At 39.2% G+C, this 18,297-nt stretch overlaps 1 pseudogene; it reads left to right on the top strand.

The window, feature by feature from the left end:
• Positions 1–6,697: 6,697 nt before the first annotated feature.
• LOC113888203 overlaps positions 6,698–18,297 on the top strand; it is a 73,385-nt pseudogene continuing 61,785 nt past the window's right edge.

The raw sequence follows: 18,297 nt of genomic DNA, 5'->3' as shown, positions 1-18,297 counted from the left end.
AAGAGCCTCTTGATGAAAGTGAAAGAGGAGAGTAAAAAAGTTGGCTTAAAGCTCAACATTCAGAAAACTAAGATCATGGCATCTGGTCCCATCACTTCATGGGAAATAGATGAGGAAACAGTGAGAAACTTTATTTTTGGGGGCTCCAAAATCACTGCAGATGGTGATTGCTGCCATGAAATTAAAAGACGTTTACTCCTTGGAAGGAAAGTTATGACCAACCTAGATAGCATATTAAAAAACAGAGACATTACTTTGCCAACAAAGGTCCGTCTAGCCAAGGCTATGGTTTTTCCTGTGGTCATGTATGGATGTGAAAGTTGGACTGTGAAGAAAGCTGAGCGCCGAAGAATTGATGTGTTTGAACTGTGGTGTTGGAGAAGACTCCTGAGAGTCCCTTGGACTGCAAGGAGATCCAACCAGTCCATCCTGAAGGAGATCAGCCCTGGGATTTCTTTGGAAGGAATGATGCTAAAGCTGAAACTCCAATACTTTGGCTACCTCATGCGAAGAGTTGACTCATTGGAAAAGACTCTGATGCTGGGAGGGATTGGGGGCAGGAGGAGAAGGGGATGACAGAGGATGAGATGGCTGGATGGTATCACCGACTTGATGGACCTGAATTTGAGTAGACTCTGGGAGTTGGTGATGAACAGGGAGGCCTGGCGTGCTGTGATTCATGGGGTTGCAAAGAGTTGAACACGACTGAGTGACTGAATTGAACTGAACTGAGGTATCTCATGCTGTCATAAATACTTCACATTCTTTAATGCATGTATCCTCACAAGTACCCCATGAAATAGATACAATTATTACTTGTTTTACACACATGAGAAAATTATAGTAAAGACACTTATTCAAGGTCATACAGCTAAAAGGCAGAAGACTACAGATTCAAATCTAAGGCCTTTTGTCTCCACCTTCCTGTGTTTAACATCCATATTATAAAGTTCATGTGATGTTGACAGTTCTCTCACATTGTTTTCTTTAGAAACAGAAATGGAGTGTCTGGAGAATGTCTACATACACTTTCCAGTTCCTTTGGTATGGAAAGTAAATGGGTAAAACCTTACCAGAATTGACTTTTCAAGCCATGTGTGTAGAGGGGACAGTGAGGACAGTGAATGTTCAGAAGAAAGGGGACAGAAAGTGTTAAAAATTCATATTGTGTATCTGCTGTGCCTAAGAGCCTTTACTAGCACTGAGGTTACAGCATTAAACAAAAGAAATAAGATTCTCTGCCCTCATGTAGTTTGCATTCAAGTGGAGAAAGATGAATAAGAAGCAGATGATCACAGGTGTATAGAGAAATGCGGCCCAGTGAAGAGGAATAAAAAATGTCATGAAGAGAGAGGGAATGCTATTTTAAATAGGACTATTAGGACACTTTGCCGAGAGGAGAAATTTGATTTAACAAAAATAAGTGGATAATATGTCCACATAAATTTAAAATAATTTAATTTTAAAAAATTTGTATATCAGTGTTCATAGCAATATTATTTCTAATATTCAAAAAATTGAAACAAATCAAATGCTCATCAGTGGATGTGTGGGTAAACAAAATGTTGTATATCTATAGGATGAGATATTACTGAACCATGAAATGGAATGAATTCTGATACATACTACAACATGAATGAACTTCAAAGACACTAAGCAAACACAAAAGGATACAGACTGTAAGTTGCATTTATAGGAAATGTACAGAATAGGAAAATCCTTAGAGATAGAAAGTAGATTAGTGGTTGCTAGGAGTCTGAGGAAAGGAGTAAGGAATGACTATTACTGTATATGGGGTTTATTTTTAGGGTGATGAAAATATTCTGAAGATAGATCATGGTGATAGTTGTTCAACCTTGTAAATAGACTGAAAGCTACTAAAACTGTACACTTTGAAATGGTGGACTACATGATGTGTAAATTATATTAATTTAAAAGCCTCAAGACGAAGTCATATTTGGGCAGAGTCTAAGCTAGTTTACCTTAGATTGATTGTTTAAACTCTAACCTTAACCAAACTGCCTCTGAAAGTGGATGGAAGCAGGCAGCCCAGGGTGTTTCCCAAACCAGGGCCGTCTTCTGACACATAGGCAGAGTACTATGCAGATCAGTCCCAGATGGGTGAATCCCTGAGTTAAGATGTTATAAAGACCTCTCAGAACATCCCAGCTGTCCCTGAGAACAGCACATAAGTCTAGTACAGGGTTGAATGCGTCACTGAATAGGGCCTAAGTAAGTAAGTAAGTGTTAATCGCTCAGTTGTGCCCGATTCTTTGCAACCCTGTGGACTGCAGCCCACCAGGCTCCTCTCTCCATGAGACTTTTCCAGGCAAGGATATTGGAGTGGGATGCCATTTCCTTCTCCAGGGGATCTTCCCAACTCAGGGATCGAACCCAGGCCTCCTGCACTGCATGCAGATTCTTTACCAACTGAGCTACAAGGGAAGCCCCCGAATAGGGCCTAGAACAGTTTTAAAAAAATTAAAATATAGTAGCAAAGCTTTTTCTCTGATAGTGAAATTCCTGAGGGCGATGCCTTGGTGTTCTCTTATTTGAGAATGTATCCAGGGTTATAACTTGTGTGGACTACTGCAGTTATGGACAGGAATGGACTGAAAACTCTACTGCTGTCCTAGATATCTAGCTGAACCCATGCCAAATACAAGTTGTCAGAGGTAAGACATTAATGAAAACACTGTATTCACATATTTAATAAAACAAGAACTAGAAGGGACTTTTATTTACAAAAACACTTGCTGGCAAATAATTTAAATATTATTCTTCACAACATTTTGTGCATGCCACATATAATCTCGCCATTAGCAGTTATGATTGTGGATGCACTAATGTTGACTTATAGTTTTAGTACTTAAAGGTTAATGTTCCTGTCCCATCAACAGATGAATAGACAGTCAAATTGTCATATATACATACAATGAAGTATTTTTACCCATAAAAAGAATGAAGTAGTGATACTTATGAGACCAGGGATGAACCTCAAAAACATGATGCTAAGTCAAAGAAGCCAGACACAAAATGACCACATACTATATGAATTCATTTGTACAAATGACAGGAGTAAGCAAATCCACAGAGAGGCAAGGTAATGGTTGCCTGGGACTGAAGGAACTGGAGGTATGGAGAAGTGGCTGTTTAATGAGTTCAAACTAGCCTTTTGAGGTGATGAAAAATTTCTCAAATTATAAAATGATGATGATTGTACAGCTCAGTGAATATACTAAAACCCACTGAATTTTACACTTTAACTTAGAGAATATTATGCTATGTAAATTGTGTCTCAGAATATATTTAAAAAGTTCTTTTATAAATTGGTGAAAGAAGAGGAGAGCCATGCCAATAGCTGAGGAACGAGTTCGAGACCAAAGAAATAGCTAGGTCTGAGGCTTCAAGGCCAGTTTGAAGCCTCACATGATTTAGGAACAGCAAACGGGCAAGGGGGATACAGTGAAGAGAGCAAAAGGACGAGAATAGGAAATGAGATGACAAAAATAACGGGAGGCCTTGTGGAGGCTTATCAGCCATTGTATGGACTTTAAGTTATCCTCTATTGAATTGCGAAGTCTTAAGAGGTTTGAGCTGAAGAGAAACACGATCTGATTTGGGGTTTTTAAGAAAATCTTTCTGGCTTTTGTATGGAGAAGAGAATGTAGGAGCAGAAGATGTTAAGCAGGGAGACAGGTTAGTAGGTTTTTACAGTAATCCAGGCCCCAAAGTGATGGTAGTTTTGACTAGAGTCTTAACAGTGCAGGAGATAAGAAATGTTGAGATTTGCTGACACATTTTTAAATTGGAGAAGATAGGATTCCCTATAAGCTGGGTGTGAAGTGTAAGAGAAAGAATCAGTGATGACTCCTACTTTTTTGGCCCAAGCAATAGGGTTATCTTTTATTGGTACAGGGAAGACCATGCTATGAGCAGTTTAGGGATAGAAGTTTCACACAATATACTTAAGACACCAATTCATTATTAAGTAGAAATTTTGATCAGACAGTTGCATATATAAAGCATACCTACATAGAACATAGGCTGGTGTCTTTTCTGATTTCCCAATATCCAGGAAATATCAATGTTTGAATATTTTTATTTATTTTATTTTGTAGAGTATTTTTTTATTTATTCATTTTGGCCTTCTCATACAGCATGTGAGATCTTAGTTCCCTGAACAGTGTTGAACCTGGGCCGCCTCCACTGGGAGCATGGAGTCTTAACCACTGACCACCAGGGAAGTCCTGATCTTTAAATGCTTTAATCTCTCTTCTGTTTGAGTCTTGAGTTCAAGGGAAAGGCCAGACTACTAATATAATCTGGACTCCTTATTAGCACATACATGTTTTTTAAAGCCACCTGATTAGCATATATATGATTTTTAAAGCCATGGGTATAGCTTTCTCAAAACATTTCTTCTACTATGTGAGATACATAGATTGTGAGAGAGGACATATATTCTCTGAGGGAGGCCTGCTTATTAAGAAAAGACAAAGGCCTACCTAACTTTGAGCTGACTGGTATAAGGGTAGATTTTTAAAAAATGGTTTTTCTCATTGCCAAGAGGAAAATTCCCTCTCCCTTTCTCAGTATATTTCTGTGAAAAATCTATTATTTGTGAATCCTTCTCCTTTCCCTTTAATATCTCTGTAGATCTGTTTGAAGACTAGGTAAGCCACTTGCTAGCTTTGCAACCCAGGAGTGTTTTTCTTAAGCATCTGGGAAGCATCTCTTTGAAATGTAAACATCAAGGAATATAGAGTGTGAATGTTTCCCTGTTACTGTAGGAATGCCTTTTCCTGAGCTGTAACCAAATGCTTGTACTAGTGACAGGAGTTTTGTTTTTCCTTCAGACAAAGGCAATTAGCTAACAGAAATGGCTATCTCAATACCAGATGAATTGGGGATGAACTGTGAAAGAATGCATACGAAACAGTGTTGTAGTGTCCTCTTATGGAAAGACAAATTATGGTTAATCTTGAGAACATGTATGTAATGCATTGTAACTGCTTGATGATATATAGGGCGGAATCTCTTTCTGTCTTCAGAATCTATTAGCAGGTTGCCTGTGATGTGCGTTTTAATCTGGTTCAGTGCATGTAAAGTACTAAAATGGTGTCCTTTCCTTTCTGCATCTTATGGAGAAGATTCTCTGCCTTGACAGGATGTTTTTAATTTGTACAACACTGGTGAATGAGGGGGCAAATGCTCGTAAAGCTTCTGTGGGTGCCTCGTAGTACTAAAGTGGAAAAAAATTCCTATAAGACATAGCTCTCTCTATAGTATATCATTTTATAGATTGAATTTCTGGACATGTTGGTAACCCAAGTTACCTGTCCACTTCCCCCAGATTCAAATGCACCCCCATTTTCAGATTGGACACGATTCTTCGAAGTAAAAAAAAAAAAAAAAAAAAAAAAAAAACTATGGATTTAAAATAGGAGGGCTATTAGCAAAGACAGATTATGTGGAACCATTATACTAGGGATTGAGGATATAAGGATTAGCAAGATAAAATTGTTCTCATGGAATTTACAGCCCAGTGAAAAAGCTAGACAAACAAGCAATTAAAATACAGTGGGATTAAGTGGTAACAAGGAATCACAAATTATTCTGGTATGACTAGGAGCCATATTTAGCACAGTCTTTGAGAGTCAAATGAGGTTGCCTGAAGGAAGGTGTCTTAGCTGAGACCTGAATAATGAGTAAAGTGAGCTTTAGAAAAAGTGAAGGTGAAGGGGTGAAGGGTGTGCCTAGCAAAGAGACTAGCATGTGCTAAACTATGGACAGATGAGAGGAAATAAGTTTGTGTGGAGCTGTAAGCAGTTTAGTTTAATTAGAACATGGAGTATATCCACAGAGACATGGGGATGGTTAGTGAAAAAATATAAGACTTGTACCCACATGCCTTGCTATGCCATTTGAATTTAACTTTGCAGGCAACAGGAAGCCTGAAGGCAAGGCAGTGGAGGTAATGATTATATTTGTGCTTTATTTAGAATGATTAATGATATTGTGATATGAAAAGTAGTTTGGAATTGGGAAAGACTTGGTATAGGGTGACGTGTTAGGAGAAGGTCCAGGTAAGAGATGAGGGTGTCTTCTGCTTAAGGATGTGACATATGGATGGATGGAGAGGAATGGTGATGTTCCAGTGATATTTAGGAGTTACAATTCATAAAACATTGGTGTTGATTAGACGTAGAAGATGAGGCAGAAGGAGAAGTATGCTGTTCACTGGCTGCTGCTGCTACTGCTAAGTCGCTTCAGTCGTGTCCAACTCTGTGCAACCCCACAGACGGCAGCCCACCAGGCTCCCCCATCCCTGGGATTCTCCAGGCAAGAACACTGGACTGGGTTGCCATTTCCTTCTCCAATGCATGAAAGTGAAAAGTGAAAGTGAAGTCTCTCAGTCGTGTCCGACTCTTAGCGACCCCATGGACTGCAGCCCACCAGGCTCCTCCGTCCATGGGATTTTCCAGGCAAGAGTGCTGGAGTGGGGTGCCATTACCTTCTCCAGTTCACTGGTGTATTTGCCCCCAAATCCCATGGTTGAAAATCTTGCTTTTAGAAATTTGGAGGGCAGTTTCTTCAGCCGGCCTGCTGCCTTGCTTCCATCTCCTTTGTGCCCAAGCAGAGTCACAGGCTCCCGAGCTCCTCCTGCTCTCTATTGCTGGCTTCTGTCCATGGCATGAGTCTGTTTGGAACAAGCTCGGGTTTTGGATCTGGCAGGACCAGCATGTCTGGCAACACAACCACAGATAAATCACAACCTTATGAAAGATATGAAGGGCTTCCCTGGTGGCTCAGTGGGTAAAGAATCTGCCTGCAATGCAGGAGACCTGGGTTTGATCCCTGGGTTGGAAAGATCCCCTGGAGAACTCAACAGTTAACCCACTCCAGTATTCTGGCCTGGAGAATTCCATGAACCGTATAGTCCATGAGGTCACAAAGGATCGGACGTGACTGAGAGACTTTCAACTTTCACTTTCACTTTATGAAGGATATTGAGGTCACATCCTCTCCTGATGATAGGATTGGTTGTCTGTCTTTTAGCCTACCAACCTTGCTGGGGAACTTTCTTCTGTAGGATCGTGGGCTAACGATGTTGATGTTTGCTGCTAGGAAGCTCAGTGGAGAAGGAAATGGCAACCCACTCCAGTACTCTTGCCTAGAGAATCCTGTGGACAGAGGAGCCTGGTGGGCTGCTGTCCATGGGGTCACACAGAGTTGGACAGGACTGAAGCAACTTAGCATGCATGCATTGGAGAAGGAAATGGCAACCCACTCCAGTGTTCTTGCCTAGAGAATCCTGTGGATAGAGGAGCCTGGTGGGCTGCTGTCCATAGGGTCACACAGAGTCAGACACGACTGAAGTGACTTAGCATGCATACATGCATTGAGAAGGAAATGGCAACCCACTCTAGTATTCTTTCCTGGAGAATCCCAGGGACAGAAAAGCCTGGTTGGCTGCCATCTTTGGGGTCGCACAGAGTCGAACACGACTGAAGTGACTTAGCAGCAGCAGCAGCAGCAGGAAGCTCAAGATAGTGGACAGACTGTTGCAAAAGCCCAGCAGATACACACCTAGCCTGTGCTAGATGTCTGCTGGAGTGATGATGGGAGCAAAGTGTTTACAGCATCATGTGATAAAACTACCAAAACATGCGACCTCAATAGCAGGCAGGCAATAGACACATTGTGCAACATGATACTCCTGTTAAAACTATACATTGGATCACCACACCAAACTACAGTTGTGTGATGACCTGGAACTAGGATAAGACTTTGAAGTTTGGGGATACACAATTATCAACCCCTATGATGATTTTACAACTTCCTGAAAGGTGTCACTCTGCTGACATGATAATCCTACGGCTGGGTGGCAGCTACAGAGAGGGAACTGATTATCTATCAGTTAGAGAATCAACCTTCTGAACTCAGGAGGATAGCGTCTCCACTGAAGCATCAGCATCAATATGTGGCTGTTTTTTAAAGACAAACAGAATAAGCTGAACAGGTTTGCCCTGGGAAGCATTGAGGGGAGAATTGCTATTCATTACATCAACCCCCCAATTCCTGCCAAAGATAACTTCACTTTTAAATATTAATCTAACAGAACCAACACTTCAGCTCCTCAAGATGTCTACGTGGTAAATGGAATTGTGTTCCATCCTGTTCAAGGCACCCTTGCAGCTATGGGATCTGATAGTAGATGCAGCTTTTGGGACAAAGATGCCAGAACAAACTAGAATTTTGGAGCAGTTAGGTCAGCCAATATTGGCTTTACAGCTTCAATCACAATAGAAATGTATTTGTGTACACTTCCAGCTTACTACTAGGGGCTTCCCTAGTTGCTCAGATGGTACAGAATCAGCCTAGAGTGAGGAGGCCCAGGTTTGATCCCTGAGTTGGGAAGATCTCGGGAGAAGGGAATGGCTACCCACTCCAGTATTCTTGCCTGGAGAGTTCCATGGACAGAGGAGCCTTGCAGGATGCAGTCCAAGGGGCCCCTAAGACTCGCACATGGATTGAGCGACTAACAATTTAACTTTCTAGCTGCTGCTGCTGCTAAGTCGCTTCAGTCATGTCCGACTTTGTGCGACCCCATAGACGGCAGCCCACCAGGCTCCCCCATCCCTGGGATTCTCCAGGCAAGAACACTGGAGTGGGTTGCCATTTCCTTCTCCAATGCATGAAAGTGAAAAGTGAAAGTGAAGTCGCTCAGTCGTGTCCGACTCCTAGCAACCCCATGGACTGCAGCCCACCAGGCTCCTCCATCCATGGGATTTTCCAGGCAAGAGTACTGGAGTGGGGTTCCATTGCCTTCTCCTAACTTTCTAGCTACTACTGGTCAAAAGTATGTGGAGTATCAGGAATCCTTCATCTTCAATGTTATCATCCCTGCATACTGTAGGTGTTCAATAGGTATTCATAAATTTGATGATGATATTTAGTTTGGAAATATACAAGTGTAACCTTTATTCTGTTTTGATTAGTGTCAAGATATTCTGCCATTAAAAATTTACACCCAGTTTACAACAATTTTTTGGAATTCATTTTGGCATGCCCCTTGAGTTATCCATATGTCTGTGAAACACAAATGATACCTGGCAATGGGATGGGTGCCTTGTTTTGCAGATGAACATGAGGTGTGGTCTCCTGTTTAAATTCTCTTTCCCCTGAGAGACCAAAAGTAAGTACATCCCACTTGGTATTCCCTTTCTGAGCAGTTTATCCTTTACCAACTCAAACCCAAACTGATTTAAATGCATCATGTTTGAGAGGGATAGATGAATTTCCTGTCACCATCACAGATGCCTAAAGCCAGCCTAAAGCAGAATACATTATCAAGTAAACAAATATTTACCCAAAGTAGCTGTAGCCAACATTCTGCTGATTTTTACAAATGTAGCAACTTAGGTAAGAGAAATTAGAAATTAGTAAGAATGTTAAATTGTAATCTAAAGGGAATCCTGGTAATTTAATATTGTTATTTAACATAGTTGGCCACATAGAGAAAATTTCACTGTATCCAGTATGGGAGATGAAATAAAGTGCATAATGACCTTCAAAATTTTTCTCAGTTAACCAGAACATTCCAACACCATTATTCTTCACTGTCATTTCATCTGTAGTTCTAAGCACATCTTGCGTAAAGTAAGCATCCAACACTATTTCTTAAATAAGCATGTGCATTAGCAAATATGAGAAAATGATATAAAATTATGCAGTTAAGAGTACAGGAAACCAAAACTAAACAAAGCATAGCTTGATTCCTTGATAATTCTGTAGGCACTTTGGAATATTTTAAGAGCTTGTTGTTGCTGTTCAGTAGCTAAGTTGTGTCCGACTCTTTGCAGCCCCATGGACTGCAGCACACTGGGCTTCCTTGTCCTTCACCATCTCCTGGAGTTTGTTTAAATTCATGTCCATTGGGTCAGTGATGCCATTAACCATCACATCCTCCTCTGTCGCCCCCTTTCCTCCTGCCTTCAGTCTTTCCCAACATCAATGTCTTTTCCAGTAAGGCAACTCTTCGCATCAGGTGGCGGAAATATTGGAACTTCAGCTTCAGCATCAGTCCTTCCAGTGAGTATTCAGGGTTGATTTCCTTTAGGATTGACTGGTTGGATTTCCTTGTTGTCCAAGGGACTCAAGAGTCTTCTCCAGGTGAGAGTGGGATGATTTGAGAGGGTAGCATTGAAACGTGTATATTATCATATGTGAAGCGGATTGCTGGTCCAGGTTCGATGCATGAGACAGGGTGCTCAGGGCTGGTGCACTGGGCTGACCCTGAGTGATGGGATGGGGAGGGAGGTGGGAGGGGGGTTCTGGATGGGGAATACATGTATGCCTATGGCTGATTCATGTCAATGTTTGGCAAAAACCACTACAATATTGTAAAGTAATTAGCCTCCAATTAAAATGATTTAAACATAAATTAATTAATTAAAACAATTTTAAAAAGTCTTCTCCAACACCACAGTTCAAAAGCATCAATTCTTCAGCACTCAGCCTTCTTTATGGTCCAGCTCTCGCATCCATACACAACTACTGGAAAAAACATAGCTTTGACTGACTATAAGACCTTTGTTGGCAAAGTGATGTTTCTGCTTTTTAATACACTGTCTCGGTTTATCATAGTTTTTCTTCCAAGATGTGGGCATCTTAATTTCATGGCTGTACTCAACTTCCACAGTGACTTTGAAGCCTGAAAATAAAGTCTGTCACTGTTTTCATTTCTTTTCCCCATCTATTTGCCCTGAAGTGATAGGACCAGATGCCATGATAGTTTTTTGAATGCTGAGTTTTAAGCCAGCTTTTTCACTCTTCTCTTTCACCATCATCAAGAGGCTTTTTAGTCCCTCTTCACTTTTTGCCATTAGGGTGATATCATCTGCATATCTGAAATTGTTGATATTTCTCTTGGCAATCTTGATTCCAGCTTGTGCTTCATCCAGCCTGGCATTTCACATGATGTATTCTGCATATAAGTTAAATAAGCAGGGTGACAATATACAGCCTTGACGTACTCCTTTTCCAATTTGGAACCAGTCCTTTGTTCCATGTGTGGTTCTAACTTTGTTTCTTGACCTGTGTATAGGTTTCTCAGGAGGCAGGTAAGGTGGTGTGGTATTCCCTTCTCTTGAAGAATTTGCCACAGTTTAATGTGATCCACACAGTCAAAGGCTTTGGCATAGTCAATGAAGCAGAAGTAGCTATTTTTCTGGAATTCTCTTGCTTTTTCTATGATCCAATGGACGTTGGCAGTTTGATCTCTGGTTCTTCCATTTCTTCTAAATCCAGCCTGTATGTCTGGAAGTCCCCGGTTCATGTACTGTTGAGGCCTAGCTTGGAGAATTTTGAGCACAGCCTTGACAGCATGTGAAATGAGCACAATTATATGGTAGTTTGGACATTTTTTGGCATTGCCCTTCTTTGGGATTGGAATTAAAACTGACCTTTTCCTGTCCTGTGACCACTGCTGAGTTTTCCAAATTTGCTGGCATATTTTTAAAATTAATTTATTTATTTTAATTGGAGGCTAATTACTTTACAATATTGTAGTGGTTTTTGCCATACATTGGCATGCATCAGCCATGGGTGTACATGTGTTCTCCATCCTGAACCCCCTTTCCACCTCCCTCCCCATCGCATCCCTCAGGGTCATCCCAGTACACTGGCCCTAACAACATCGCCCTTCGCCTTTCAGGATTTTAAAAAGCTCAGCTGGAATTCCATCACCTCCAGTAGCTTTGTTTGTAGTAATGCTTCCTAAGGCCCACTTGACTGTACACTCCAGGATGTCTGGGTCTAGGTGAGTGATCACACCTTCATGGTTATTCAGATGTTTAAGACCTTTTTTTGTGTAGTTCTTCTGTGTATTCTTGGCACCTCTTAAGATCTTCTGCTTCTTTTAAGTCCATACCATTTCTTTCCTTTATTGTGTTCATCTTTGCATGAAATGTTCTCATGGTATCTCCAGTTTTCTTGAAGAAATCTGTAGTCTTTCCCATTCTATTGTTTTCCTCTATTTCTTTTCATTGTTCGCTTAAGAAGGCTTTCTTTTTTCTCCATGATATTCTTTGGAACTTTGCATTCAGTTAGGTATATCTTTCCTTTTCTCCTTCACTTTTTGCTTCTCTTCTTTTCTCAGCTATTTTTAAGGCCTCCTCAGAGAACCGTTTTGCCTTCTTGCATTTCTTTTTCTTTCAAATTGTTTTGGTTTAAGAGCTTATTGTTATCTTAGTTAACATGGATGATTATTGACCAGTATTTTGGTTGAAAATTAAAATATATGAACTAATTCTATCCTCGGCACAGGACAGCCCCTGGAGAATGATTTTTCTTTTCTGTAAACACCTTTCATCACCTTGTTTGGTTGTTATTTGTGTCTCATTGTTGTCAAGGTGCTAAAATTACATTTATTTGATTCTCTTAATAGTTTAGCTTCAATAAAAGTGAGTATTTCTATATCTTTTGAGTATTAACACATACTCAATCCCAGGGCTAAATAGTGTTTTATTAAGTAATAAGTATTTCCAGCACATGGACTACTGTAATCCTTAATTGCAGTATTATAACTCAATTAATTGAATGATTTTTTTAAATGACATTCTAGCAGATGGAATAATAATTAGTATCATTATTAAGATTAATTTTTTCATTGAGGTATAGTTGATTTACAATATTATATTAGCTTTAGGTGTATGACAGTGATTCAAAATTGTATAGCTTATGATCTCTTTAATGTTATTATAAAATATTGGCTATATTCCCTGTGCTATTAAATATATTCTTGAAGCTTTTTTACCTTATACATTATAGTTTGTTCCTCATAATCCCTTATCCCTGTCTTGCCACTGTCCCCTTTCTTCTCCCTACTGGTAACCATAATTTTTTTCTCTGAGTCTGTTTTTGTCTTTTTATTTCATTTATTTGTTTTAATTTTTAGATTTGACCTTTAAATGATTGTTGGTTGTTGTTTAGTTGCTAAGTCATATCTGACTCTTTTGCAAGCCCATGGACTGTAGCCCATTATGCTCCTCTGTCCGTGAGATTTCCTAGGCAGGAATACCGGAGGTGCTTGCCATTTCTTTCTCCGGGGGATCTTCCCGACCCAGGGGTCAAACCCATGTGTCCAGCATTGCAGGTGGATTCTTTGCCACTGAGCTACCAGGGAATCCCCTATTTAAGTGGTAACATTGAGTATTGTTGTTTCTCGGACTTATTTCACTAAGTATAATACCTTCTAGGTCTATCCATGTTGCTGCAAATGGCAAAATTTCCTTCTTTTTATGACTGAGTAGTATTCCCCTGTGTGTGTGTACATATACATACATATACACATCTCCATTATCAGTTCATCTGTTGTATGGACACTTAGATTTCTTCTGTATCTTGTATACTGTAAATAATGTTGCATTGAAAATTGAAGTACATCTATCTTTTCAACTTAGTGTTTATTTTCTTTCAGCATATCCCCAGGAGTTGAATTGCTGAATCATATGGTAGTCCTATTTTTAGTTTTTTGAGGAAACCTCATTCTGTTTTCCATAGTGGCTGCACCAATTTACATTCCAACTAACTAGGGTTCCCCTTTCTCTACATCCTCACCAAAATTTATCTGTAGACTTTTTGATGATAGTCATTTTGGCAGGTGTGAGGTGATGTCTTGCTTAGGTTTTGATTTGTATTTCTCTGATGATTAGCATTATTGAGCACTTTTATGTGCCTATTGGCCATTTGTATAGCTTCTTTTGAAAAATGTCTATTCTGGTCCTCTGCCTATTTTTTTTTTTAAATTGGGTTATTTGTTCTTTTGATATTGAGTTTTATGAGCTGTTACATATTTTGGATATTAACCCTTTATGAGTCATATCATTTGAAAAATACTTTTTCCCACTCAGTAAGTTTTGTTTTCTTTTTGCCAGTGGTTTCCTTTGCTGTGCAAAAGCGTTTAAGTTTAATTAGGTTTCATTTGTTTATTTTTGCTTTTGTTTCATTTGCCTTTGAGACTGATCCAAACAATATTGCTGTGATTTATGTCAAAGATTGTCCTGCCTATGTTTTCTTCAAGGATTTTTAAGATTTCTGATCTTATATTTTGGTCTTTATCCTGAGGTAATTTTTCTATATCGTGTTGAAGAATGTTCTAATTTCATTTTTTTTACGTTTTGTTGTCTGATTTTTCCCAGAAGCACTTATTCAAGAGGTTGTCTTTTGTCCATTGTATATTCATGCCCCCTTTGTTGTAGATTAATCGATCATAAGTGCATGGGTTTATTTGTGGGCTCTATTCTATTCCATTATTCTATGTGTCTGTTTTTGTGCCAGTAACATACTATGTTGATTACTGTAGCTTTCTAATAAAGTCTAAAATTAGGAAATGTAAATCTTCAGTTTTGATCTTTTTTCTCAAGATTGCTTTGGCTGATTTGGGTCGTTTTTGATTCCATATAAATTTTAGAATCAGAAATATGTCATGAGTATTTTGATAGGCATTATGTTAAATTTGCTGATTGCTTTTGTAGTGTAGAAATTTTAACAGTATTGATTTCTTTAGTCTATGAACATGGAGCCTTCCATTTATTTGCATTGTCTTCAGTTTCCTTTGTTGATGTCTTAGAGTTTTTTGAGTATAGATCTTTTATCTCCTTGGTTAAGTTTATTCCCAGTTATTTTATTCTTTTTGATGCAGTCATAACTGGGGTTGTCTTCTTGAATTCTTTTTTCTGATAGTTCATTATTAGCATATAAAGAAATAACAGATTTCTTTATATTGATCTTGTATGCTACAAGTTTACTGAATTCATTTATTCTTCATTTTTTATTTTGGTGTGGAGACTTTAGGATTTTCTATATATAGTGTCATATCTACAGTGATAGTTTTACTTCTTCCCTTCCAGTTTGGATGCCTTTTATTTCTTTTCTTGTCTGAGTCCTATGTTTATGGCTTCTAATACTATGTTAAATAGAAGAGGTGAGAGTGGGATCCTTCCTTGTGTCTGAATTTAGAGGAAATGCTTTAATCTTTCCACTGTTCTGCTGCTGCTGCTGCTAAGTCGCTTCAGTCGTGTCCGACTCTGTGCAACCCCATAGATGGCAGCCCACCAGGCTCCCCTGGCCCTGGGATTCTCCAGGCAAGAACACTGGAGTGGGTTGCCATTGCCTTCTCCACTGTTCTATATGATGTTAAATGTGGATTTGTTATATATAGCCTTTATTATATTGAGATACCTATATTTTGCTGAGAGTTCTTTTTTATCATAAATAGATGTTTAATTTTATCAGATTCTGTTTGCGCATCTATTTAGGTGATTATATGCTTTTTATTCTTTTTTAAAAATTGTATTTATTTATTTTTGGCTATGTTGGATCTTTGTTGCTGCATAGGCTTTTCTCAAGTTGTGGCAAGAAGGGGCTACTCTCTCCAGTTGTGGTGAGTTGGGGTGCACAGGCTTCTCCTTGTGGTGACTTTTTTCGTTGTGAAGCATTGGCCCTAGGACACATGGACTTCAGTAGCTGCAGCACATTAGCTCTGGAACACAGGCTCGATAATTGTGGCGCATGGGGTTAGTCGCTTTGTGGCATGTAGGATCTTCCTGGATCAGGGATTGAACCCATGTCTCCCGCATTTGCAGGCAGATTCTTTACCACTGAACCACCTTTGAAGCCCTTATCCTTTATTTTCGCTTTATTCAATAATTTCCATGCCAAAATCAACAATACTAAAACAATACTAAAATGTTACACATTTATGTATATTTACTTTGAAAGAAGAAACACTTAAATAGTCATGTATCTATTCAATTATAAAGGTTATATAAGTCATAGAGTCATTATTGTAGAATAGTCACAGATTTTATTTTTATTGCTTTAACAAGTATAGCTCAAAAATTAAGGCTGAATAATATCTTTTAAACAAAACAGTACATTTGGTAATGGCTTCTATATTAGTCAAGAGACAGAATCTAATTCAATATTTTAGACAAGTACTTAGTGCAAAATATTTAGGGTTAAGGGAATTAGTGAGACATGTGGAGGTTCCCAGGAAATAACCACAATAGTAGTCTATCACCATCCTTAGCCTTGAATGGGCAGGGAGGGAGAATGGTGTTACTGTAATTTATAGTGGGTATAGAGCCCTGGAAGATGTGGCAAAGTATAAGAACTTTGACCACAGAGTAACCACGAAATGGCAGTTCATGGACTGTAGGGGAGAGAGCATAAACATAGGGACCTCTCTTCTCTGACCTCTCTTCTAGCCTTCCCTCTCTTCCACCCTCCACCCTCAGTCTCCTCCTGATCATAACTCAGTTCAGTTCAGTTCAGTCGCTCAGTCGTGTCCAACTCTTTGTGACCCCATTGCAGTACGCCAGGCCTCCCTGTCCATCACCAGCTCCTGGAGTTCACCCAGACTCATGTCCATCGAGTCAGTGATGCCATCCAGCCATCTCATCCTCTGCTGTCCCCTTCTCCTCCTGCCCCCAATCCCTCCCAGCATCAGAGTCTTTTCCAATGAGTCAACTCTTCGCATGAGGTGGCCAAAGTACTGGAGTTTCAGCTTTAGCATCATTCCTTCCAAAGAAATCCCAGGGCTGATCTCCTTCAGAATGGACTGGTTGGATCTCCTTGCAGTCCAAGGGACTCTCAAGAGTCTTCTCCAACACCACAGTTCAAAAGCATCAATTCTTTAGTGCTCAGCCTTCTTCACAGTCCAACTCTCACATCCATACATGACCACAGGAAAAACCATAGCCTTGACTAGACGGACCTTGTTGGCAAAGTAATGTCTCTGCTTTTGAATATGCTATCTAGGTTGGTCATAACTTTCCTTCCAAGGAGTAACTAGATCATAACTAGATTTATAGTTATGAAATACATAGAAGCCAGCCAAGAAGAGAATTCCTGTAATGCTGTTAGTGGATATTATTAATAGTTTTCTAAGAGCATAGATCAGGTCAGAAAAGGGTAGAGAATAGATCTGGGGAGGAATGGATAGGGACAAACAGAGAATAAGTATCACAGCTTCAGAGGATGAAGTGTCTTTTCTTCTTGAACACATCTTGACTTCAAACAGATTTTTAAAAGAAAAGTATGCCAACTTTGTTTTTAATGCACTACTCAGATATCTTGGGATCTTTTTGAAGTCTTGAAACTTTGAAACTAAGAATGACCAGTTTGAAATACACAATGTGAAAACAACAACAGTACTGCCAAGTAGGGGGAAACTTTAAAGGAGCACTTTTCATGGTAGACAAATCTACCTTGTTTAGAAATCGGGCCATGCTTAAAGTATCTGGAGAATATTTAGTGTTTTAGTATTCTTTCCTGTTTTTCTGAAATACAAAAGTCCTCTCAATTTATCATTCATTTTGAAAAATAGAAATATTCTTATTATAAGGAAGATAGTGCAAGTGTACTGGTAGACTAGCACTGATGTTCAACATCTGTATTGAGAGAAAAGCCTGGTATAGAAGGGTTGGTGCCAAATTGCAGGATACATACCCCTGGAGACAGGGCTAACATTAATAATTATCATTTATCAAGTGCTTAATATGCACTAGGCTCTATTTATTATCTTATTTAATTCTACTAACAATTTTGTGATCTATGAGGAAACTAAGATTCAGAGAGGGAGGGGATATATGTATACATATGGCTGATTCACATGGTTGAATGGCAGAAACCAACACAACATTGTAAAGCAATTATACTCTAATTAATAAATTTTTAAAAAAGAGATGAAATGACTTGCCCAAAGTCAATATTCTCTGTGCAGGAATATGAGTCTAGTTTTGCCAGATTTCATGAGTTTTCAAAAGCAGTATAGAATCTAATTTGTGTGAAAGTTGTCTGTGTTTAAATGTACATTAAATTTTTTCTTGCTTTCTGGTATTTAACAAAACCAAACCTCTAAGTCTTAGTTGATAGGCCGTTATGTCTAAACTGTCTTCCATTCAGATGCTAAAACTATATGGTCACCGGAACCTTTATAAATTCCATCCAAAGATATGAGTAACATGAAGAGTTCTAGTTCTTTGGGATGGAAATATTTGGGGCAGGGGAGCCTTTTGCTGCCCATCAAATCATAGGGAGAAAACATATTACTTGTAGTTTCTAGACATTTAGGAGAGAGGGAGTTCTTTCAAGGGAGAAGTCCCTGGAAATATTTTTGTTCTTCCTATAACTATCCTTTCCGAATATCCTAGAGTGGTAAAACTCTCTATTCTATTCAGGACAATATAACAATACATAACCCTGTGTTTCATTACAGCCTAACGA

This window comes from Bos indicus x Bos taurus, chromosome X, assembly GCF_003369695.1.
Source record: "Bos indicus x Bos taurus breed Angus x Brahman F1 hybrid chromosome X, Bos_hybrid_MaternalHap_v2.0, whole genome shotgun sequence".
NCBI classification, from domain to species: Eukaryota; Metazoa; Chordata; class Mammalia; order Artiodactyla; family Bovidae; genus Bos; species Bos indicus x Bos taurus.
The sequence above is the reverse complement of the archived record's forward strand: the minus strand, read 5'-3'. Positions and strand labels throughout refer to the sequence as shown.